This window comes from Chiloscyllium plagiosum, chromosome 48 (assembly GCF_004010195.1).
Source record: "Chiloscyllium plagiosum isolate BGI_BamShark_2017 chromosome 48, ASM401019v2, whole genome shotgun sequence".
NCBI classification, from domain to species: Eukaryota; Metazoa; Chordata; class Chondrichthyes; order Orectolobiformes; family Hemiscylliidae; genus Chiloscyllium; species Chiloscyllium plagiosum.
Genome location: NC_057757.1, coordinates 6626380 through 6649939, shown reverse-complemented (window position 1 = coordinate 6649939; position 23560 = coordinate 6626380). Strand labels below are relative to the sequence as shown.

Sequence of the window (23560 nt, the reverse complement as noted above, 5' to 3'; positions counted from 1 at the left end):
TTTCATCTCCTTACTGTGTGGCCCAGATGATCTTGACACTGCCACTCTGTTTCTCTCTCTCCCCCTCCCTCCCCCCAATGGAATGGAGGCGGTGGGCGGGGGGGTTCTCTGTTCTCTCTCTCTCTCCCTCCCTCCCATGGAAAGGAGGTGGGGGGTGCTTGCTGCAGTGGATGGTCCCAGGATTGTTTTTCCTTTCTGTGGCAGTGGTGTTTTTTATTGTCCCCACACCCAACGGAAGAAACTGCGGTGACTGTACAGGAGGCCAGAAGAGATCCCACATTGTAAACAAAATGCTGTCCACCCTGTGTCCTTGGGGTCTGGACTGCAGTGTTCCTCCTGTTTGAATTTGGTTCTGTTTACCTCTGAATCGATCAGATTTCTCACCAAAAAAATCCATTGATTTTATTAATTTTCTCTCTCCCCCCCAACCCCTCCCCTATTCTCGTCGAGGCCTGAATCATTTCTCCTCTGAATGTGTTCAGCATTTACTGTGCAAGATGTTAAAAGATCACTCCTCAGCCAGTGTGCTTTTTAAATTCATTTTTAAACTTCCCCTGTTCATATTTTCTCTCTCTGTGTTGACCGGAGTTCTTTTCTAAGGCGTTTGGCTCATTTTTTGTTGTTGCTATCGCGTGTCTTAAAAAGTGCACTGTGCCACAATCCTGGGTGACTGAATTTCCCATCGCGTGTGGGAAGACCCAGGAGTTGATCAAATTTGTAGATTGTGATTGCTTGTCCATCTCTTGAGTGCAGAGTCCCAAAGATTCAATGCAATGGTCCTGTATCGTTGTGTAAGTTTTACTTGGTTTTTCTGTTTTTCTTTTGTCAAATTTTGCCTTGCTTATCTCACGTCACGGGGAAACGCTGCCTGTGAAACTTTGCAGGTTTCCACGATGAAACAGGATGCTGGTGATCTGAAACAAATAACAAAATTGCTGGAGAAACTCAGCAGGTCTGGCAGCTTCTGTGGAGAGAGAGAGAGAGAGAGAGAGAGAAAATATGCTTAACATTTCGAGTTCTGAAGCAGAATTACCGAACCATAGAATGGTATGGTTCAGAAGTGATCTGTGAGCTCCGAGGAAAGCTCACTCAATCCGAAACGTTAACTATGCTTTCTCTCCCAGGTGCTGCCGACCTGCTGAGCTTTTCCAGCAATTTTATTTTGTTTCTGATTTACAGCGTCCACAGTTCTTTTTTGGTTTTTTTATTCTGTACCATCAAGAATTGATTAGATCTATGCTGGGGGTGGCACCATGGTTCAGTGTGGTTAGCACTGTTTCCTCGCAGCGCCAGGGGCCCGGTTCAGTTCCAGCCTCTGGCGACTGTCTGTGTGGAGTTTGCATGTTCTCTCCCAGTGTCTGCGTGGGTTTCCTCCGGGTGCACCGGATTCGTCCCACAGTCCAAAGATGTGCAGGTTAGGGTGGATTGGCCATGCTAAATTGTCCATAGTGTTTAGGGATAGGCAGGTTAGGTGCATTAGGCAAAAGTGAGGACTGCAGATGCTGGAAACCAGAGTTTAGATCAGAGTGGTGCTGGAAAAGCACAGCAGGTCAGGCAGCATCCGAGGAGCAGGAAATTTGACGTTTCGGGCAAAAGCTCTTCCATCAGGAATGGTGCATTAGTCAAGGGTACATGTAAAGTAATAGGGTAAGGGAATGGGATAAACTTCGGAGGGTTGGTGTGGACTTGTTGGGCCGAAGGGCCTGTTTCCACACTATAGGGATTCCATGACTCAAAACCTTGAATGTTTTGACATTAAGTGCTAACCTAAGCACTTTTTTGAAAAAGAAATGTTGAGATGACCTGCCTCAGCTACCTTCCTGAGCGGTGGTTTCCAGACTCTCTCCTCTCCATCCTTTGTGTGAAACAACTTTCCCTCCAGTCGTCAGTCTTGTCTGTCTGTCTTTTTCAAATTGTGTGCTCAAAATGTTGACTCTGTTTTCTACCTGTACCAATGCCACCTGACCACCTGAGTTTCTCCAGCAATTTCAGCTTTAAAAGTTGCGTTTCAGACTCTCCCTTGGGTTTCCATCACCATCGTTTCCGTGCGTGCTCTGAATGTCGGTTGGGAAGCTGGGGTTCTGGGCTAGTAGTGGGATGTGGGAGAATGATGGGGATGAAATGATTTCGTTGGATTTATTGTAGTCGCATGTACCTGCGCACAGTGAACATCTTTGTTTTGTGAGCAGTACAGTCAGATCATTAGCAAACAAGGTCGTACAGATCATAGGATGGCAAATGGAATATTGTCCTTCATTGCTGAAGGGTTGAGTTTAAAAGCAGGGAGGTTTTGCTGCAGCTGTACATGATACTGGTGAGGCCACACCTGCAGAACTGTGTGCAGTTTTGGTCGTCTTACTTGAGAAAGGATGGCCTGGCACAGGAGGGGGAGCAGCGGAGGGTCACTGGGTTGATCCTGGAGTTGAGGGGGTTGGCTTATGAGGAGAGACTGAGTAGACTGGGATTATATTCATTGGAATTCAGAAGAATTGGGGGGGGTGGGGTACTCTTTTTTTTTGGAAACATAAAATTATGAAGGGAATAGATAAGAGAGAAGTATGGAGGATGTTTCGACTGGCGGGCAAAACTAGGACGAGAGCATAGCCTCGAGATTAAAGGATTTAGGACAGAATTGAGAAGGAACTATAGAAATGAATCTATGGAATTCCTTGCCCAGGGAAGTAGTTGACGCTACTTCAGTAAACATTTTTAAAGTTTAATAGATTTTTTTTTTGAACAATAAAGGAATTACGGAATACACTGAGAGGGCGGGTAAGTGGAGCTGAGTCCATCACCGGATCAGCCATGATCTTATTGAGTGGTGGAGCAGGCTCGAAGGGCCAGGCGGCCTACTCCTGCTCCTGGTTCTTATGTTCTTACAAAGTTAAAAATCACACAACAGCAGGTTTTAGTCCAACAGGTTTATTTGGAAGCGCTAGCTTTCGGAGCGAGGCTCCTTCACCTGATGAAGGAGCAGCGCTTTGAAAGCTAGTGCTTCCAAATAAAGCTGTTGGACTATAACCTGGTGTTGTGATTTTTTTAAAAAAAACTTTATACATCCCAGTCCAACACTGGCACCTCTAAGTTATGTTCTTACAGGGTGAGTAGAGAGAGCAAGGCATGTAGCTTACAGCTGCACAGAAGGTGCACCAGGAAAGGTCAACGCCAAATTGGAGAGGTCCATTCAGCAACTTCCTGAAGAAGCAGCTCTTGAACCTGCTGGTGGATGGGTTCAAGCTTCTGTATCTTCTGCCTGATGGACGGGACTGACCGTCCTTGAATGGGGGAAGGACCCCTCTAATGGTCTTGCTTCCCGTTCTGTCTGTCTCTCTGTCTCTCCTTCTAAAACCAGTGAGTCGTCATTTCTGTTGTAGTGCACCATGTGAAATCACGCGTCTTGTGACAGCAGATCCTAATATTTTTTGCTCAAGGCATGTTCCCATAAGGTGTGTTTTTTAAGACCTTGATATCTGAGATGTGGGCATCATATTTGTGCTCTGTGCTGTCTCATTGCACTTCCCCCTTTTTTTAAAATTTCTAATTCACTGGTGGGGCCTGGGTGAGTATTTATTGCTCTTTCCCAAGGGAAAATCTTTGTTGACAGTCTTTCTGTAGCAATGAGAAGTGGTAGATGGAAAGCTGGCTTCCATGGTGGTATTGGGCTGTGCACACCACCTTTTGTAGCTTCTCACAGTCCTGAGCAGAGCAGTTACCGCACCAAGCCATTATGCCCGGGGATAGAATGAAGTGCATTGGCAAAGGTTGGTGAGGGTCCTCATGGACGTGCCGAATCTCAGCCACCCGAGGGAGGAGGTCTGTGTGTGTCTGTCTCTGTCTGAAAAGTGTACACAAGATTTGCGCAATGACCAGCAAGACTGCTGAGAATCCCAGAGCTACACATCTGTGGGTTTGTTTCTTTGGTCTGTGGGAGTATGTCATTTCTGGCCCATTGAGGTGACAGTGAGGACTGCAGATGCTGGAGATCAGAGTCGAGATGAGAGTGGTGCTGGAAAAGCACTGCGGGTCAGGCAACGTCCGAGTAGCAGGAAAATCGACGTTTCGGGAAAAAGCCCTTCATTAGGAATGAAGGCAGGAGTGGAGAGATAAATGAGAGGAGGGTGGGGCTGGGGCAAAGGTAGCCAAGAGTACAATAGGTGGATGGAGGTGGGGATGAAGGTGATAGGTCGGAGAGGTGGGTGGAGTGGGTAGGGGGGGAAAAGGAAGACTGGCAGGTAGGACAGGTCATGAGAATGGTGCTGAGCTGGAAGGTTGGAACTGGGGTAAGGTGGGGGGAGGGGAGGGGAAATGAGGAAACTGGTGAAGTCCACATTGATGCCCTGGGGTTGAAGGCGGAAGACGAGACATTCCTCCTCCAGGTGGTGAGGGAGCAGCGGTGGACGCGGCCCAGGACTGCACCCCATAGGCTCCCTGCCTTGTCCCTGATGAAGGGCTTTTGCCCGAAACGTCAATTTTTCCTGCTCCTCGGATGCTGCCTGACCAGCTGTGCTTTTCCAGCACCGCTCCCATCTTTTGGCCCATTGAGCTGATGCTGACTTTCTGTAGGGCAATCCAGACAGTCTAACCTGCCCCCCCCCCCCAGCTCAATCCCTGGATCCCCCGCAAGGGTATTTCTCTCAGGTGCCTGATATGTTTCCTATTGGAATTAATGAGCCTCGTAAGCAGCTTGGTCCAGCTCGTTACCCACTTCGTGCAATTTTCCTTTAAAGAGAATCTTTAAGTATGTCCCTCGTCCCCCTTATGCTATCAGCTACCAATGGGTGAACGCTTGATCTAAAACCTGTCAGCATTGATTAAATCTCGACGTCTCATCAATAAGTGCAGCCCCTGACCACAAACACCGCTTCCAATTGACCCTTATCTCTGAAAGGTAAATGATTGGGGCGTTCCAATATGTCGTCAAGAGCTGATAATCAAGGGGTGCAAAGTCCCTGTAGCAAGGGTCAGTGGTCGGTACAAAAGGCTAATCATGTGACACTGAAATGATGAGGGCCCTTAAGGCCGGCCCGGTGTCTCAGTGGTTAGCACTGCTGCCTCACAGTGCCAGGGACCCGGGTTCAATTCCAGCCTTGGGCAGCTGTGCAAACTCCACACACAGACATTTCCCGTATCTATGTGGGTTTCCGGGATGTGTAGGTTAGGGTGGATTGGCCATGCTAAATTACCCAGAGTGCCCAGGGATGTGCAGGTTAGGGTGGATTGGCCGTGCTAAATTACCCATAGTATCCAGGGATGTGCAGGTTAGGGTGGATTGGCCGTGCTAAATTACCCATAGTATCCAGGGATGTGTCGGTTAGGGTGGATTGGCCATGCTAAATTACCCATAGTATCCAGGGATGTGCAGGTTAGGGTAGATTGGCCGTGCTAAATTACCCATAGTGCTCAGGGATGTGCAGGTTAGGTGGGTTAACCTTGGGTGTTACAGGGATAGGGTAGGGGGAGTGGATCTGGGTGGGATGCTCTTCAGAGTTCGGTGTGGATTTGTTTGGCCTAATGGCCTGCTCCCACACTGTAGGGATTCTTTGATTTGTGTGGCTCCATGGTGGTGTCCCAGCCTCTGGGCCTGGAGGTCATTGGGTTTGAGTCCCACCTGTTCTGGTGTGTGTTGCTATTTTAATAACATCTATGACATGGGTGCCAGCAATGAATATACCGCAGAAACAGACCCTTCGGCCCCACCAGTCCATGCTGACCCATAATCCCAAACAAAACTCGTCCCCTCCACCCTGAGCTGCGCTTGGCCCATATCTCTCCAACTCTGTCCTGTGTATTAACCTAAATGTCTTTTAAGAGTTGTAACTGGACCTGCATCCACCACTTCCTCAGGAAGGTCATTCCACACGTGAACCACCCTCTGTATTTCTTTTTTTTAAAACTGTCCCTCATGTTGGTTTTTTAAGAAATCTCTCCTCTTGGGAGGGGGGGGCGCGTAGAGGAATCCTTTTTCTAAATTTCGTTTTCAAGAAGAAGTTTTGTCGTGTCCCACAGCTGAAGGTGGCCGTTTGGCCCATCCAGCCAGTACTGAACACAGCGTCGGGTTCTCTGGGCTCCCACTGAGTGCCCCTTTAGGATGTGGTGGTAAGTTACCATCTTAACCCGCTGTAGGGAGAGCGACAGTGCCCTTGGCGATGGCATTCCCCTCCTGTCACACAGAAAAAGGAAGGAGGCCACTCAGCCCATCAACCCTGCTTCGCTGTTCCAAACAGATGATGGCAGCTTATCTCCCTCTGCCATTTTTCTTCCCCCACTCTCCCTGGGGGTGGGGGGGGGGTCTCACAGCCCTCTTGAGGGGTTTTTATTTTGTTCATTCATGGGACGTGGGTCTCACTGGCTGTAGCAGCATTTAGAGTCATGGAGACGTGCAGCAAGGCAACAGACCCTTTGGCCCTACTGCATGCCGACCAGATTTCCCAACCTAATCTAGGTCCATATCCCTCCAAACCCTTCCTATTCATAGACCCATCCAGATGCCTTTTAAATGCTGTCATTGTACTAATCTCCACCACTTCCTCTGGCAGCTCATCCCATACACATGCCACCCTCTGTGGAAAAAGTTCCCCCTTAGGTCCCATTTAAATCTTTTCCCCCTCCCCCTAATCCTATGCCCTCTAGTTCTGGACTCCCCCAGCCCAGGAGAAAAGACCATGTCTATACCCCCTATTCATGCCCCTCGTGATTTTGTAAACCTCTATAAGGTCACCCCTCAGCCTCCAATTCTCCAGGGAAAACAGCCCCAGCCTGTTCAGCCTCTCCCTGTAGCTCAAACCCTCCGACCCTGGCAACATCCTTGTAAATCTTTTCTGAACCCTCTTCAAGTTTCACATCATCTTTCCGATAGGAAGGAGACCAGAATTGCACGCAATATTCCAACAGTGGCCAAACCAATGTCTGTACAGCCGCAACATGAACTCCCATCCCTTGAGATTGTGGTGGGAATCTTCCATCTCCCATCGCTGTCGGGGAGGGAGTTCCCGGATTTTGAGCCAGTACTAGTTAAGCCAGACTAGATCCCAGTCAGGGTGGGCCGGTAATCGGTGATGGTGTTCCCATGGCTGTGCTGTCCTCGTCCTTCCAGGTGGTTATTGTTGCAGGTTTGGAAGGAGGATTTGCGTTTTACAGGCGCTACCAATTTCCGGCTGTGCGTGTGGTGCCAATCAAATCGGCTGATTCGATGCAGAGCCGCTCGCTCTGGCCTCATCCAGGCAAGTGGAGAGTATTCCCTCACATTCCTGAAGAAGGGCATGTGCCCGAAACGTCGAATCTCCTGTTCCCTAGATGCTGCCTGACCTGCTGTGCTGTTCCAGCAATAAAGTTTCAGCAGTATTCCCTCACACTCCTGTCTTCAGCCTTGTCGATGGTGGACAGGCTTTGGGGAGTCGGGAGGGGGGGTTACTCACTGCAGTATTCCAAGCCTCTGACCTGCTCTTGTAGCCACTGTCCGGTTCAGTTTCTGGTCCATGATAACCTCCAGGATGATGTTGGTAGGGGATTTGTAATGGTGATGCCAATGAACGTCAAGGGCAAGAGTGAAACAATACCTCCTCATCTCCATTTTATTTTGATTTATTATTATGTGTACCTAAGTATAGTGAAAAGCTTTGTTTGTGAGCAGTACAGGCAGACCTTGGCAAACAAGGGCAATACAGATCATAAGGTGAGTTTTGAGAAGATTTGTAGCTCAGGTTGAGGTTCTAGATGTAGGTTTGGTCGCTGAGCTGGAAGGTCTGTTTTCAGATGTTTTGTCACCATACTAGGTAACGTCAGTGAGCCTCCGGATGAAGTACTGGTGGTATAGCCTGCTTTCTATTTATATGTTTGGGTTTCCTAGGGTTGGTGATGTGATATCCTGTGATGTCATTTCCTCTAGTGACATTTCTCTACTGTTCATTTTCTCAGCGAGTGATAAATGGGATCCACGCACGAGAATTCCTAGAAGCATGGCATTCCAACCGGAACTCTTATCAACAAACGCATTGACTTGGATCCCATTTACCACCCATTGAGGAAAAAGAACAGGAAATGACATTACCTCAGAAAATGAACATCCAGATTATAAGGTGCTTGGACCGATTTGAGGCTGGCAGGTTACACTGGACAGGAGGTACACTGGACAGAGCAAGATCAGCACTTATTTGAAGTTGGCGAGTCCGTTCACCAGTCTACTAAACAGCAGGGAATAAGCTGCTCTTGAACCTATTGGTGCGTGCGTTCGTGCTTCTGTTTCTTCTGCCTGATGGGAAAGGTTGGAAGAGAGTGTTACCGGGGTGGGAGGGGTCTTTGGCAGCCTTTCTGCAGCTACACGAAGTGTAGATGGAGCTTATGGGTGGAGGGCTCGCATCGCTGGTGGGTCTGGGCTGTGCACACAACCCTCTGTGGTTTCTCACCGTCCTGGGCAGAGCAGTTGCCATACCAGGCCGTTATACACCTGGACAGAATGCTTTCCATGTGGTGCACCTGTAAAAGTTGGTGAGGCGTTACGTTCTTGAGTTCATACTCCGTTCAGTTTTGAATTTTGAAATGGCTAATTCAGAGTCTAGTGTACCGGCGCCCATTTTCAAACCAGCTCGGTTTACCTCAGGTTCGTGACCTAATCCTTTTTGCCCTAGTCCTATATTTAGGAATAAAAATCAAGCTTCAGAAATTAGAGTGCGTTTTCCTGTGTATTCTGACCTATGATAGAGCACAATTTGATTTCTCAATCCACTCCCCTTCCAGAGAACGTCGTTGCCCTCACGGGTGTCCAGGAGATTTAGTAGACTGGTGCAGGGATGGTTGCACAGTCCTGGTGTAGACTGGGGAGGAGGGGTTTGTGCCTCTTGGAGCTGAGCAGGTTAGGATAGTGTATTTGAAGCTCACAGGGAAAGGGTTTCTACCGGCTGGAAGGTGGGTCGGTCGGTCAGTCAGTCACCTCACGGATTAATGGTAATCAGCACAGCTCTTGTTGCTGGGTGGCTTGTTGTGATCTGAACTGTGCTGCCTGACACGCAGCGATTCACCAATAGGAGTCGGGTGATTGAGGGGAGGGGGTCGGCAGAAGTAATGACAGGGTCAACCGATCAGAACAGAGTCAGGGCGGGTTGAATGGCCTCCGTTTCGCTAGTGAGATGTGCAAGTCTCCGACTGGGCCCAGCATTGATTGCCCACCCCTAATTGCCACTGGAGAAGGTGGTGTTGTCTTGAACCAACGCAGTCCTTGCAGTGTAGACCCACCCGCCCACCATGGGTTTCGGCTCCAGCCACAGTACAGGAAGGCTGACACATTTCCCAAATCCGGGTGGTGAGCGGCTCGGGATGGGGTTTGAGGGTGGTTAAACGTGCCCGTGTATCTGTTGCCCTTGCCCCCTCCGGTGTTGGGGATTATCAGTTCAGAAGATGCTGGACAGGAGCACTAGCGAGTTGCTGCTGTGCGTCTTGTTGCTGGTGCACGCTCCGACTGAACGTGAGGGAGTGTTTGTTGGAGGAGGTGATAGGGTTCCAGTCAAAGCAAGCTGTTTTCTCCTGGGTAGTGTCTAGCTTCAGGAATGTGGTTTCTCTCTGTTGTGGGTTAGGCTGTCAGACCAACCCAGCCATGTACTCCCTCTGCGCAAGGCTGGTCACGTATTATTGCCAACATACCCAGCACCTGACACTCCAGCGAAAACAGCCCCAGCCTATTCAGCCTCTCCCTTGTCTATTTATCCTATCCGTGCCCCTCATGATTTTGTAAACCTCTATAAAGTCACCCTTCAGCCTCCGACGCTCCAGGGAGAACAGCCCCAGTCTGTTCAGCCTCTCCCTGTAGCTCAAACCCTCCAACCCTGGCAACGTCCTTGTAAATCTTTTCTGAACCCTTTCAAGTTTCACAACATCCTTCCACTAGGAAGGAGACCAGAATTGCACGCAACATTCTTTGAACTGTGGAAGGAAACCGGAGCACCCAGAGGAGCCCCCAAGCCCATAGTGTCCAGGGATGTGCGGGCTAGGTGGGTTAGCCATGGGCAATGCAGGGTTATGGGGTAGGGTGGTGGGTCTAGCTGGGATGCTCTTCAGAGGGTCGGTGTGGACTCGATGGGCCGAATGGCATGCTTCCACATTGTAGGGGTGCACTGGGCCGAAGGCTTCCATCTCTGTGCTGTAACGACTCTGTGAAAAAGCCAGGTAACCGCATGTGGCTCCGCCTTTTGACCTACTTTTGAAGTCGTTTATCGACAGACCGCCACAATGTGGTAAATGTCAGCCACCGAAACAGGAAATCGTCGTTTCAGTCTCTGACAGCTTATTCTTCCTCTGCCTGTGATGCTCTTGACTCCATCGTGGGAGATTTGAAGAGAGGGGCTGATGTGGTGACGCTGCCAGTTTGTCTTGCCAAGGGCTGGAGGGCGAGCATAGCTCCCCAGAGTTTGCCCCCACCCCCTGCAACCCAGCACCTCGCTGCTAAATAATCGCTTCAGATACAGAGTGAGATCCGATCAGCAGTCAGAACGGTTTTTTTTGTAAGATGAGAAAGCGAGACTTGTGGTTCAGCAGCACCTCCTGTCGTCTCTGGATGTCCCAGAGTGCTCCATGAAGAATTTTCAACTTGAAGTCACTGATACAAGTTCATTCATGGGATACCCCAGGTATTACCACCTGGACCAGCATCTGTCGACCAGCCCGAACTGAGTGGTTTATTTGGTCAGTGTCAGCCACATGATTCCTGAACCACACACGGGCCAGACCAGGTAAGGATGAGAGATTTCCCTTCCCTGAAGCTTCCCTGATGAGCTGCCATCTTTTTTTTTTAAAACTACAGTTTTCTTTGGGATGTCCGTGCTGCTAAAGATTTTAACCCAGTGACAGGAAAGGAACGGTGCTGGATTTCCGAGTCGGGATGGTGAGGCATGGAGGGCAACTTCAGGGGGTTCCCGTGTAACTGCTGCCCTTCTGCTAGATAGAAGGGGTCATGGATTCGGAAGCTGTATTAGGAACCTTAGTTAGTTTTTGCGACGAGTTCTGGAGATGCCATTACATGAAAGATTGGAAGGCCATCCAACACCATCAGCTTGCTGTCCTGGATGGTGTTCAACTTCCTGATTAAAGCTGGTGAGGAACGCACGCAAATGGGGAATATTTCCAACATACTCCTGACAGCTTTTCAAATAAAAGACCAGGGTTGCAAATAGAATCCTGGTACTTATTGCAAAAGGGCTGGATTATAAAAGTAAAGTGGTGTTGTTACAGTTAGATAAGGCGTTGGTGAGACCACCCCTGGAGTATTAGATTAGATTACATTACAGTGTGGAAACAGGCCCTTCGGCCCAACAAGTCCACACCGACCTGCCGAAGCGCAACCCACCCATACCTCTACATTTACCCCTTACCTAACACTACGGGCAATTTAGCATGGCCAATTCACCTGACCTGCACATCTTTTGGACTGCGGGAGGAAACCGGAGCACCCGGAGGAAACCCACGCAGACACGGGGAGAACGTGCAAACTCCACACAGTCAGTCGCCTGAGGCGGGAATTGAACCCGGGTCTCGGGCGCTGTGAGGCAGCAGCGCTAACCACCGTGCCACCGTGCCTCCCACACAGCAGTTCTGGTGTCCAGTTCTGGTCTCCTTACTTGAGGGAGAGTCAGACCGAGAGAGTGGTGGCACCGGAGGTAGTTCAGCATTGATTCCAGGGTTGAAAAGGCTGTCGTGCGAGGAGCGGTTGAATACTTTGGGCTTGTAGTCGTCTGGAGTTCAGAATAACTAGGAGGGGGATCTGATCGAGGTATGTAAAATTGAATTGAATTTATTGTCACGTGTACACAGTGAAAAGCCTTGCCTTACGAGCAATACAGGAAGATCAGAGTTAAGTCGCATAGATGAGTAAATAATAGGTAAACAGCAGCAAAAACAAAAACACAGGTACAGGCAAATGTTAAGAGTTTGAGTCCATTCAGTATTCTAACAACAGTAGAGTAGAAACGTAGAGAAACATTGCCAGGGTGGGATGGATCTTTGAGAATGCTGGTGGCCTTTCCTCGACAGCGGGCCTGGTAGATGGATTCTATAGATGGGAGGTTGGCCTTTGTGACTGTCCGGCTGAGTTCACCGCTCTCTCTGTAACCTTCTCCAATCTTGAATGGTACAGTTGCCATACCAGGTAGTGATACATCCAGACAGAATGCTCTCGATGGCGCACCTGTAAAAGTTGGCAAGGGTATTCGCCGTCACACCAAATTTCCTCAGCTGCCTGAGGAAGAAGAGACGTTGTTGGGCCTTTGAAACCAGTGCGTCCACATGAAGTGTCCAAGAAAGCTTGTTGTGGATGAGCTTGACACTCTCCATTCGTTCCACCTCTGTGCTGTTAGTGTGTAGGGGTGCATGAGTAACATCCCACCAAAAGTCAATAATGACAATGCTAAAGGGGATTAATGAGGTGGATGTTGAATAGATGTTTCCCCACTTGGGACAGACCCGAACAAGATAAAGTGTTAAGGAGGGGGGGGGTAGGTACAAAACTGAGATTGAGGAGAAATGACCCCCTAAGAAGGCTGTGAATCTGTGGAACATGCTGCCCCAGGGTGCAGTGTTGGCAGAATCGATCAACAGGTTGAAGAAAGGAATTGGTTATGTTTCTGATGAAAAGCAGAATAAAGGGAGCAGGCAGGAGAGTGGTGCTGAGACCAAGGTTAGATCAGCTATGGTCACGTAGAATGCCGGAGCAGTATCGAGGGGCTGAATTGCCTAATCCCGCTCCTAATTCTGACGTTCCAATGATTTTGAAGCTTGAATGGGGTTTGGCGCTGGGGGAACAAAGTTTGGAGCAGGGATCGAAACCAATGGCTTCAGTCATCCCCATGTCGAATTGGAGGGCCAGCTACCTGCCTATCCAGTACTAGATGTTCGAGAATCGCTCAGAGGGGGGGGTTGAGGTGAGGACACGTGTAGACACATGCTGCATGTTTTGTTTGTCACTGTAGGTGAGATGCTGACGCTGCATGTGGTACCCTTTCCAAATTCGGCCTGCTCCCACCATCCCTCGCAATGCCATCAAACTCACCTACCTAAATCAGGAGCAGGTGACACCTGGACGTTCCGCAATTCGGTCAGATTGTGGCTGATCTGACTTATCACCTCATTCGCACTTCCCCCAAGCCTGTCACCACCCCCCCCGCCCTTGCTTAGCAAGAATCTACCTAGCTCTACCTATTTTTTCTCGTGGGGGGGGGGGAAGAATCTCCACAGTGTGGAGGCAAGCCATTCGGCCCATTTTGAATCCACACTGAATGTCCAATGAGCATTTTTGGGGCAGCACTGTGGCTCAGCACCAGGGTCCCAGGTTCGATTCCAGCCTCCGGCGACTGTGTCTGTGTGGAGCTTGCACATTCTCCCCCGTGTCAGTGTGGGTTTCCTCCGGGTGCTCCGCTTTCCTCCCACAGTCCAAAGACGTGCAGGTCAGGGTGGAGTGGTCGTGCTAAATTGCCCATAGTGTTAGGCTCATTAGTCAGAGGTAAATATAGGGTAGGGGAATGGGTCTGGGTGGGTTAATCTTCGGAGGGTCTGTGTAGACTTGTTGGGCCAAAGGGCCTGTTTCCACACTGTAGGTGATCTAATCTAGCATCCCACACAGACCCACCCTCCCTACCCTATTTCTGTAACCCTACATTTCTAACGGTTAACCCACTTAACCTGCATACCTCTGGACACTATGGGCAGTTCGGCATCGCCAATCTATTTAACCTGTACATCCCTGGGCACTTTGGCCAATTTCCCATGGCCAGTCCACCCCAACCTGCACATCTTTTGGACTGTGGGAGGAAACCGGAGCACCCGGAGGAAACCCACGCAGACATAGGAAGAACGTGCAAACACCACGCAGCCAATTGCCCGAGGCTGGAACCGAACCCGGGTCCTAGGTGCTGTGAGGCAGTGCTAACTATTGAATCACCTGCAAAAATCACCTCATAGAAGCATTGAGACCCATTCCAAACAGCTCCTGCGATCGCTACCACATTTCTGAGCTCCTTGCGTGTAGTAATAGATCCCTGGGGGCCACCTCCTAACAATGCTGCCTGACTATAACTTGAGGGGGGTGTAATTTTAAGGAGAAAGGATTAAAACTTCAAAGGGGCCTGAGGGGCAACTTTTACAGTGAGCAGTTGGAATGCAGTACAGTTACGACATATAAAAGACATTGGGGCAGGTGCAAGGATAGAAAAGGTTTGGAGGGATATGGGCTAAACACAGGCAAATGAGCCTAGTCCTGTTTGGGAAACTTGGTCAGTACGGACGACTTGGATGGAAGATATCAGTGACTCACTGAAAGTGTTGGCACTCTCCTAGATATCGTCTCACTAGGCCGTGTGCCCCACGTCGCACCCTGTGCCTGTGTGACTGCCAAAGCGGCCGTGTGCAATTTAACCCCATCTGTACAAATAAATCTTAAACAGGCTGCACACACTGGTCCCCAAGACCAGAGCCCGAAAAGTTGGTGTCCGTCCCTCCTGGGAAGCAGTGTTACCGCAGGGAGCGGAGATACCTATTCTCTGGGAATTAGAGCGATCGTGTAGATGCAGGTATCCAGTGACTCTTCAATGAATCTGATAACCCCAGAAATCCACGCCGAAAGAGAGTTGCGATTTATACATGTTTGTTGTTTTGTCTTGTCCCGAGTTTGCACTGTGGTTTACGGCACGTTGAAGTATTGCAAAGTGGGAAACCGGCTCCCCAATCTCTGCGTGATGAGGTGTCACAAACGCCGACACAACGATGAACAGATTGAAGGCTACACGTCAGGGTGGGGCGCTAGGAGGAGGTCTGCCAACCACCTCCTGTTTGAAATGAGTGCTAAGGCTGCTTCAAGCAGGGAAGGCAGACAGGCCTTCAGCTCAAAACCACGTCACAGTGACACCACCTAAAAACCAAAAGCAGTGTGGCCCTCCCTCAGTGTCAACAGATGGGAATGTCGGCCTAGTTTCTTGGGGCTGTGGAGGAGGATTGCGGGTCGTGGGGAGAGGAGGTATTGAAGACCGGTGAGGATGGTCAGAACAATGTTGACCGGTTCAGCGAGGGGGACTTGGCCGTTGGAGAAAATGTGAGGGAAATGTTAGGTTGTGCGCTCTGGCAAGAGGAGTTAGCATCAGAATTAGGTATATCGTCACCTGAGCGCAGTGACAAGTTTACAAAGTCGCCTCTTACGGCGCCATTTTGGGTACAGAGGTACCCAGGTGCAAAATTTTAGGAATGAATTAGAAAAATAAATATGTTTTCATGTCCAGCATTAGGGTCCTTTTTTAAGCAGTCAGGACCGGGACCTCTCCTCCGACTCGAGTCACCGCCCTGGGTCTAACGCAGCCCTGCTCTGGGCACCAGGCTCCATAGCAACTGACGGCCCACTGAGTTCCTGAGGCCAGGCTCCGGGCCTACCGAGGCCAGCAGTGTACGCTCCTGCCACCGCTGCTGCCGAAGACCCTCTGACCACGCTCTGGCTTCCCCATGACGCCGGAAGATGAAAGGAAAAAAAAACAGAAAAAGAAAGAGAGAGGAGGATGTGCCTGGCCTGGTGCTTTACCAGCTCGAGAGGCCTAGCACTCCCGACTGTGCCAATGCCGCCATCTTGGCTCTCCCACCACTATCCACGCAGAGCGATCTGGGCATCCTCGTGTCAGAATCTCTGCAAAGCTGGCATCCAAGTTCGGCTCAATAGGGAGACCGATGGAATCAAAAACAGAAGTTGCTGGAAAAGCTTAGCGGGTCGGGCAGCATCTGTGGAGAGAAAGCCCAGACTTAACATTTCAGGTTGAATGACCCTTCCTCCGAACAAATGGGATGTTGGCCTTTATTTCAAAGGGACTGTAGTATTAAAACAGCGAGGTTTTGCTTAAAACTGTATAAAACATTAGTCAGACCACACCTAGAGTACCATGAACCATTTTGGTCCCCTTTTATCTAGGGAAGATATGCAGACTTTGGAGACAGTCCAGAGAGAGCTCATAGGCCAATTCTGGGAACAGAGGGACTATTTTATACGGAGAGGTTGAGTAAATTTGGCCTGTGCTCTGAATGGTGTTTAGAATAACGAGAGGTGACCTTATTGAAACATAAGAAACCTGGCAGGGGAGATTTGGAGAGGTTGTTTCTTCCTTGTGTGGGAGAGTCTAGGACCAGAGAGCATCACCTCAGAATAAGGGGTCACCCATTTTAAGATGGAAACGGGGAGGAATTCTGCCCCCACCCAGAGAGTAATGAATCCATGGGATTCTTTACAGCAGAGATTGTGGCGAGTGTGTCATTAAGTGTATCACGGTTGAGAGAAATTTTTATTCGGGAAGGGGATAGTGGGAAAGGCCACAGGAAGTCAGTGATCAGATGATCCATGATCTAAATGAATGGCAGAGCGGACTTGATGGGCTGAATGGCCTACTCCAGGCTTGGACATGAGAACATAGAGCTGATTGGGTATTGTTGGGGGGAAGCAGGGGGTGCAAATTGGATCAGATCTTCCGGTTGGGTGTGAAGCTTGCTTTTTGGAGGAGTAAAGATTTGAATTTCTCCAGAACTTGTAATTTTTATTACAGAGATGTCAGCCTTGCCAAGAGCAAGAGACTGCTTTGAACAGGGAGCTTGATGTTGCTTTTCTTGGGATATTTATATAGGGCTCCATGTTGCATCACCATGCTCTCTCCATCTGTTCCCAATGAACAGCTGAAGTATTTTGGATCATCTACAGTAAATTCTGTTCAATCTTGAGCCACTGTAGTATGTTTGAGATTATGTCCTGTCATTTTAGTCTGCTGCACTGTGAAATCCAGCCTTTTCTTGTCCACCAACTCTTCATCACCGTCTTTCCTTTCTTGATCAGCTGGGCCATTGAGTTTAATTTAGATAAATCCGAGGTGTTGCATTTTGCTAAGCAAACCAAGGCAGGACTTGCTCACTTAACAGTAGAATCCTGCAGAGTGTTGTTGAACAGGGAGACCTAGGAGTGCAAGTACATAGTTCCTTGAAAGTGGAGTCGCAGATAGCCAAGATAGTGAAGATATTTGGAGCACTTGCCTTTTATTGGTCAGTGCTGGAAAAACGCAGCAGATCCGGAAGCATCCAAGGAGCAGGAGAATCGACGTTTCGGGCATGAGCCCTTCAGCTATTGGTCAGTGCACAGAGTATAGGAGTTGAGAGGGCATGTGTGCCTGTACAGGGCATTGGTGAGACCACCTTTGGAATACTGGGTACAATTTTGGTCTCCCTGCTGTAGGAGGATGTTATTAAATTGGGAAGGGTGCAGAAAAGATATACAAGGATGTAATTGGGATTGGAGTTACAGGGAATGGCTGGAACTTTTTCCCTGGAGTGTAGGAGGCTGGGGGGGGGTGACCTTTTTGTTTTAGAGGTTTAAAAGAATCATGAGAGGCATAGATTGGGTGAATAGCTAAGGTCTTTTCCACAGGGTAGGGGAGTCTAAAGCTGGAGGCCATAGGTTTAAGGTGAGAGGGGAAAGACTTAAAAGGGACCCGAGGGGCAACTTTTTTACACAGGGTGGTGCGTATATGGAATGAGCTGCCAGTGGTGGGTGTAGGTACAATGTTTAAAAAACCTTTTGGGCAGGTCATGAATAGGAAAGGTTTAGAGGGCTGAGGGCCACATGCAGACAAACGGGACTAGGTCAGCTTGCGAAATCTGGTCAGCACAGAAGAGTTGGGCCGAAGGGTCTGTTTCTGCGCTGTATGACTCTGATTCGTTGGGGTATATAAAATCCTCTGATATCGAAACCCGCTTGGAAAGTTGGACGTGTACTTGATGGGAGACTGTGTCCGTCCGAGATCCAGGGGTACGGGCTGGCTGTGACTGAGGTTCTGACTCGTGTGGGAGAGTCTACGACCAGCGGGTATCCTCTCAGAATAAGGGGTCACCCATTTAAGAGGGAAACAAGGAGGAATGTTGTCCCCTATGGGTAATAAATCTGTGGAATTCTTTACCGCAGAGGTTGTAGCAAGTGGGTCATTATGGCTGAGAGGTTTGATCACCGACTTCCTGTGGTCTTTCCCACGATTCCCTACTCTGACTCAGAGAGCTGATGGGCTGAATGGCCACCTGTGACTTTCTGAAATAGTGTCAACGTTCATGTTCCTTCCCCCTTTCCTGTTGACCTGAGTCTCGTGTCAGCTTTTCCACGGGGTGCTGAAACTCACATTAGATTAGGTTACTTTAGATTAGATTACTTAGTGTGGAAACAGGCCCTTCGGCCCAACAAGTCCACACCGACCCTCTGAAGAGCAATCCACCCAGACCCATTCCCCTACATTTACCCCTTCACCCAACACTGTGCAATTTAGCATGGCCAATTCACCTGACCTGCACATTTTTTTGGACTGTGGGAGGAAACCGGAGCATCCGGACCAAACCCACACAGACACGGGGAGAATGTGCAAACCTCCACACAGAGAGTTGCCTGAAGTGGGATTTGAACCCGGGTCCCTGGCGCTGTGAGGCAGCAGTGCTTGCCACCGTGCCGCCCATAAATTAAATTCTCGGTTATCTGGAAACGAGTATTTTTACACCATTTCAGTGTTTGCTGCTGTCACTTTTGCCAAGTTCTGAACTCTCTTTAATTTTGAAATCTGTCTTTTACACTCCTCCCTTGTAAGCGAGTGGGTCGGCAGCTCATCTGTATCTCAACTGAAATCCCTGCAGTGTGGAAACGGGCCATTCGGCCCAACAAATCCACACCGACCCTCCGAAGGGCATCCTACCCAAACTCATCCCTCTATACTATCCCTGTAACTCTGCCTTTCCCCTGGCTAACCCACCCAACCTGCACATCCCTGGACACAATGGGATAATTTAGCACGGCCAATCCACCCTAACCTGCACATGCCTGGGCACTATGGGTAGTTTAGCACGGCCAATCCCCCCCCAACCTGCACATCCCTGGGCACTATGGGATAATTTAGCACAGCCAATCCACCCTAACCTGCACATGCCTGAACACTATGGGGTAATTTAGCACGGCCAATCCCCCCCCCCCCCCCCAACCTGCACATCCCTGGGCACTTTGGGTAGTTTAGCATGGCCAATCCACCCTAACCTGCACATGCCTGGGCACTATGGGGTAGTTTAGCACGGCCAATCCACCCTAACCTGGGCATTATGGGACAATTTAGCATGGCCAACCCACCCGAACCTGCACATCTTTGGATTGTGCGAGGAAACTGGAGCACCCGGAGGAAACCCACGCAGACACGGGGAGAATATGCAAACTCCACACAGACAATCGCCTGAGGCTGGAATCAAACCCGGGTCCCTTGCGCTGTGAGGCAGCAGTGCTAACCACTGAGCCATCGTGCTGCCCCAAGTTTCTGGTTTGGGAGCCACTCCAGGCTGAAGCTCCCCAGTGGCTGTGTCATGAGTGTGCTGCACTGTCGGTGATGCCACCTTTGTGATGAGACTCCAGACCCATGTCTGCACTCTCTGTGGGGTTGTCCAAATCCAAAGCTAACATATTGGAAAGGAGCGAGGGTACCCTTCCTGCTGCCCTGCCAAAATAAATTCCTCGACTGACGTTACTCTTTTATTTTGTATTCTTTAAATTATTTGATGGTTTAGTGGGGTGCGGGAAAGGCTCACGGCATCCTTATTTCTGACAGTACATACGCTGCAAAAGTACTTCAGTGGTGAAGTATCCCTGGATGGTCTGAGCTTGTGAAAGGAGGCTTGCTAAATATGTCATAGAGATGTACAGCACGGAAACAGACCCTTCGGTCCGACTCATCCATGCCGACCAGTTATCCCAACCTAAACTCGTCCCATTTGCCAGCACTTGGCCCATATTCCCTCTAAACCCTTCCTATTCATTTTTACCCATCCAAATGCCTTTTTAAATGTTGCAATTGTACCAGCCTCCACCACTTCCTCTGGCAGCTCATTCTCCACACGCACCACCCTGTGTGTGGAAAAAGTTGCCCTCGGGTCCCTTTTAAGTCTTTCCCCTCCTCCCGCTAGTTCTGGACTCCCCCACCCCAGGGAAAAGATCTTGTCTATTCACCCTATCCATGCCCCTCATGATTTTGTAAACCTCTATAAAAGGTCACCCCTCAGCCTATGATGCTGCAGGGAAAACAGCCCCTCTCTTGTGCTTGTATTTGTTCGTGTGTTCGGTCTGTCAATAGAAGTCTGCTGTCTCCTGTTTGTATTAGTGGAAGGAGTTGCATCTGTCCCCCCTCCTGTTGTCTGGGAGGGGGTGGGGAGGGTGGTGACAGCAGCAATCTCACACATTCAATGGTGTAAAAATACTTGTTTCCAGATAATTGAGAATTAATGTGTTTCAGCACCCCACGCAAACGCTGACACGAGACTTGGGTCAACAGGAAAGCGGGGAACGAACACTAACGTTCACACTAGTTCAGAAAGTCAACAGATGGCCATTCAGCCCATCAAGTCTACCCCAGCTCTCTCTCCCATTTAAGACAGAGACAAGGAGGAATCTCTTCTGAGGGGAATGAGTCTGTGGAATTCTTTTTACTGCAGAGAGCTGTCAAGGCTGGGTCATTAAGAACACAGGTTCCCCCCTACCCACCCCCACTATCCAAAAGTAGAGCGTTCCTGTGAAACCTTTTGTAAGCCAAAATAGTGTAAATCGAAAAGCAATTACCGTTAATTTATATGGGGAAAATTATTTTCGTAAAAGCGATAATCCTCTTAGGATTTCTTTCGGTTAGCGAAAGCAGGTACCAATGTAGGTCTGTCTTTAAAAGTGAAGTGGTGTAAAGGGAACTTTCGAAAAGCAGGGGATCCCTGTATTGAAGGCTGAGACAGCGTTTGAATCGAGGGCGGATAAGCAGGAGGGTGGAAGATCACCAGATCAGCCACGATCTCATTGACTAGCCAAGCAGTATCAGTGGGCCGAATGGCATCCCCTTCATGCTGTGCTCTGGGTCGAAGATGTTGAGCTCATGGCCTTGGGTGGAGTGGGGGGGAATAGATTGGATCCTGTAGCTGTATTTTTGGAGGGAGGTGGGGGGGAAGATTTAGTTTTAAGAGTCTTTTCCCTGAGCCCAGAACTAGAGGGGCATTGGTTTAGGGTGAGAGGGGAAAGATTTAAAAGGAACCTGAGGGGCAAACCTTTTCACACAGAGGGTGGTGCGTGTATGGAATGAGCTGCCAGAGGATGTGGTGGGGGCTGGTACAATTACAGCATTTAAAAGGCATCTGGATGGGTATATGAATAGGAAGGGTTTGGAGGGATATGGGCCGGGTGCTGGTAAATGGGACTAGATTGGGTTGGGATATCTGGTCGGCATGGACGGGTTGGATCTAAAGATGTGTTTCCATGCTGTACACCTCTGACTTCAGAAGAAAAATGTGAATGTTTATTACAGAGATAGCCTGACGCTAACAGGCGGTGTGGTTTTCTGCAGTGTTTTTGCACTCTCTCGATTCAGGGAACTGTGGGAGAGGGAATAGGGGAAGATGGAGACATGTTATTCCCTGCCACACTCTGGGTCACCCCCCCCTCTCTTATTCTATCCAACTTTGCTTTCCCCATCTCTTTGTCTTGACCTCTGGTGCCCTTTCACATTCTGCTCCCTCCCTTTTTCTCCAGAGGACGGCCTAGCAACAGTGTTGTAGCTTCATTCATGTAGCGAGTGAATTGAATCTGCCTGGTTCTTTCAGAGTGCGTACTGGAACCGGCTCTGCAGAAACGCCGCAGAGATTTTCATCTCTGTGTGCATCTGTGATCTCCCCTCGCACAAAGCCGATCGTGCCACACTCTGATTTTTGATGTGGTGCTCCCTTGCTGTGGGCGACGGGTTGCTAACCTGGCTGCTTTTGTTTTACAAAACTGCCCCTCCACTCAGTGACTGTGAAAATGTGTGTGTCAGGTCTAGCCCGCAATTAAGAGAGAGGGAGAGAGAGAGATGAAAGAAAGCGGAGTGCTGAGTTTTCTCTGATTCATCAGCGTGGGAAGTGGCTAAATGCAGAGTGTGAATGAGGGGAAGAGGTGCATTTAAATAGCACCTTTCGCAACCTCGGGCCAGCCCAGGGTTCTTCACAGCTCGTGAACCGCTGAGGAAATGTAGTCTTTCCCCACAGCAGAGAGAGGGCAACAAGAGTAACCAGTGCATAGCAAACTCCCACACACAACATTGTGATTATAGACCAGATCTTTTTCTCATAGACGTACAGCACAGAAACAGACCCTTCGGTCCAACCAGTCTGTGCTGACCATAATCCCAAACTAAACTAGTTCCACCTGCCTGCGTTTGGCCCATATCCCTTTCAGCCTTTCCTATTCACGTATTTGTCTAATGTCTCCTAAACGTACACATTCTCCCCCGTGTCTGTGTGGGTTTCCTCCGGGTGCTCCGGTTTCCTCCCAGAATCCAAAGATGTGCAGGTTAGGGCGGATTGCCCATGCTCAGTTGCCCCATGGTGTCCAGGGATGCGCAGGCTAGGTGGGTTAGCCACGGGAAATGCAGGGTTACAGGGATAGGATTGATGCTCTGCGGAGGGTCGGTGTGGACTAGATAAGCCGAATGGCCTGCTTCCACGCTGTATGGGTTCTGTGCCCGCATCCACCACTTCCTCTGGAAGTTCATTCCACACACGACCCACTGCGTGCATATTTTTTTGTAAAAATGGCTTTTCATGTCTTTTAATAAATCTTTCTCCTCTCTCCTTAAAAGCGTGCCCCCTAGTCTTCAAATCCCCCATGCTGGGGGAAAAGACCTTGTCTATTTACCCTACCCATGCCCCTCATGATTTTATAAACCTCTCTATAAGGGTCACCCCCTCCAGCATCCTGTGCTCTTATGAAAAATGTCCCTGCCTGTCCTTTATAACTCAAACCCTCCATTCCCAGCAACATCAACATCCTGGTGAATCTCTTCTGAATCCTCTCCAGCTTAATAATATCCTTCCTGTAAATGTATGTCTGTGAGGAATGAGTACTGACCCTGGGGAAAACCTGGACTGCTCCTCCCCTTCCAGCAGTGCTTCTTGATCATTTTAATGATCTGGAGGAGCTAGTGTTGGACAAAGTTTTTAAAAAAAAAAGTCACACAACACCAGGTTAATTTGGAAGCACTAGCTGTCAGAGCGCTGCTCCTTCATCAGGTGGTTGTGGAGCAGGCCCCTAAGACGCAGAATTTATAACAAAAGAACTTGTTAACTTTGGTTTTTAACTTTGATCATTTCAAGTCCAACCCTGAAGCTAGAACAGGCCTTCATTTCAAGGCTTGGTTCAAGAGATGGCCACTTCTGAGGTGACAATGCTGCGAGGTTCTCCTTGTAGTAGGGGTACTGGGGGGGGGGGGGGGGGGGGGGGGGGGAATGGTGGATTCGACCCCCAGTGTACAGACTAGGCAGTGTTGGAGGGTTAAAGTGCTGACTCTCTCAAACAGCCAGCCCCAGGCCAGCTCAGATAAGAGGAAAGTCCCGTTTTGTTTTGTTTTTAAAATCACATCATGGGATGCAGGTGTCACCCAGGTTGGAATCCTCCTATTGTGAGCCCTCAGCGCAGGGTGGGGCTCAGCAGTTAGCGCCGCTGCCTCACGGCGCCAGGGACCCAGGTTCGATTCCACTCTCGGGCGAC

General features: G+C 49.4%; 1 protein-coding gene across 4 annotated transcripts in view; it reads left to right on the top strand.

Moving 5' to 3' along the window:
• The window catches only part of LOC122544358 (phosphatidylinositol 4,5-bisphosphate 3-kinase catalytic subunit alpha isoform), a 75958-nt gene that overhangs the window by 1378 nt on the left and 51020 nt on the right, over positions 1 to 23560 (top strand). Inside the window, exon 1 of one of the 4 annotated variants that reach the window (XM_043683589.1) lies at positions 10587 to 10718. The exons of the other annotated variants lie outside the window; for them this stretch is intronic. The gene's annotated coding sequence lies outside the window, so the exon portion shown is untranslated. Of the gene's footprint in view, positions 1 to 10586; positions 10719 to 23560 lie in introns of those variants that run through there. 4 annotated transcript variants of the gene reach the window in all.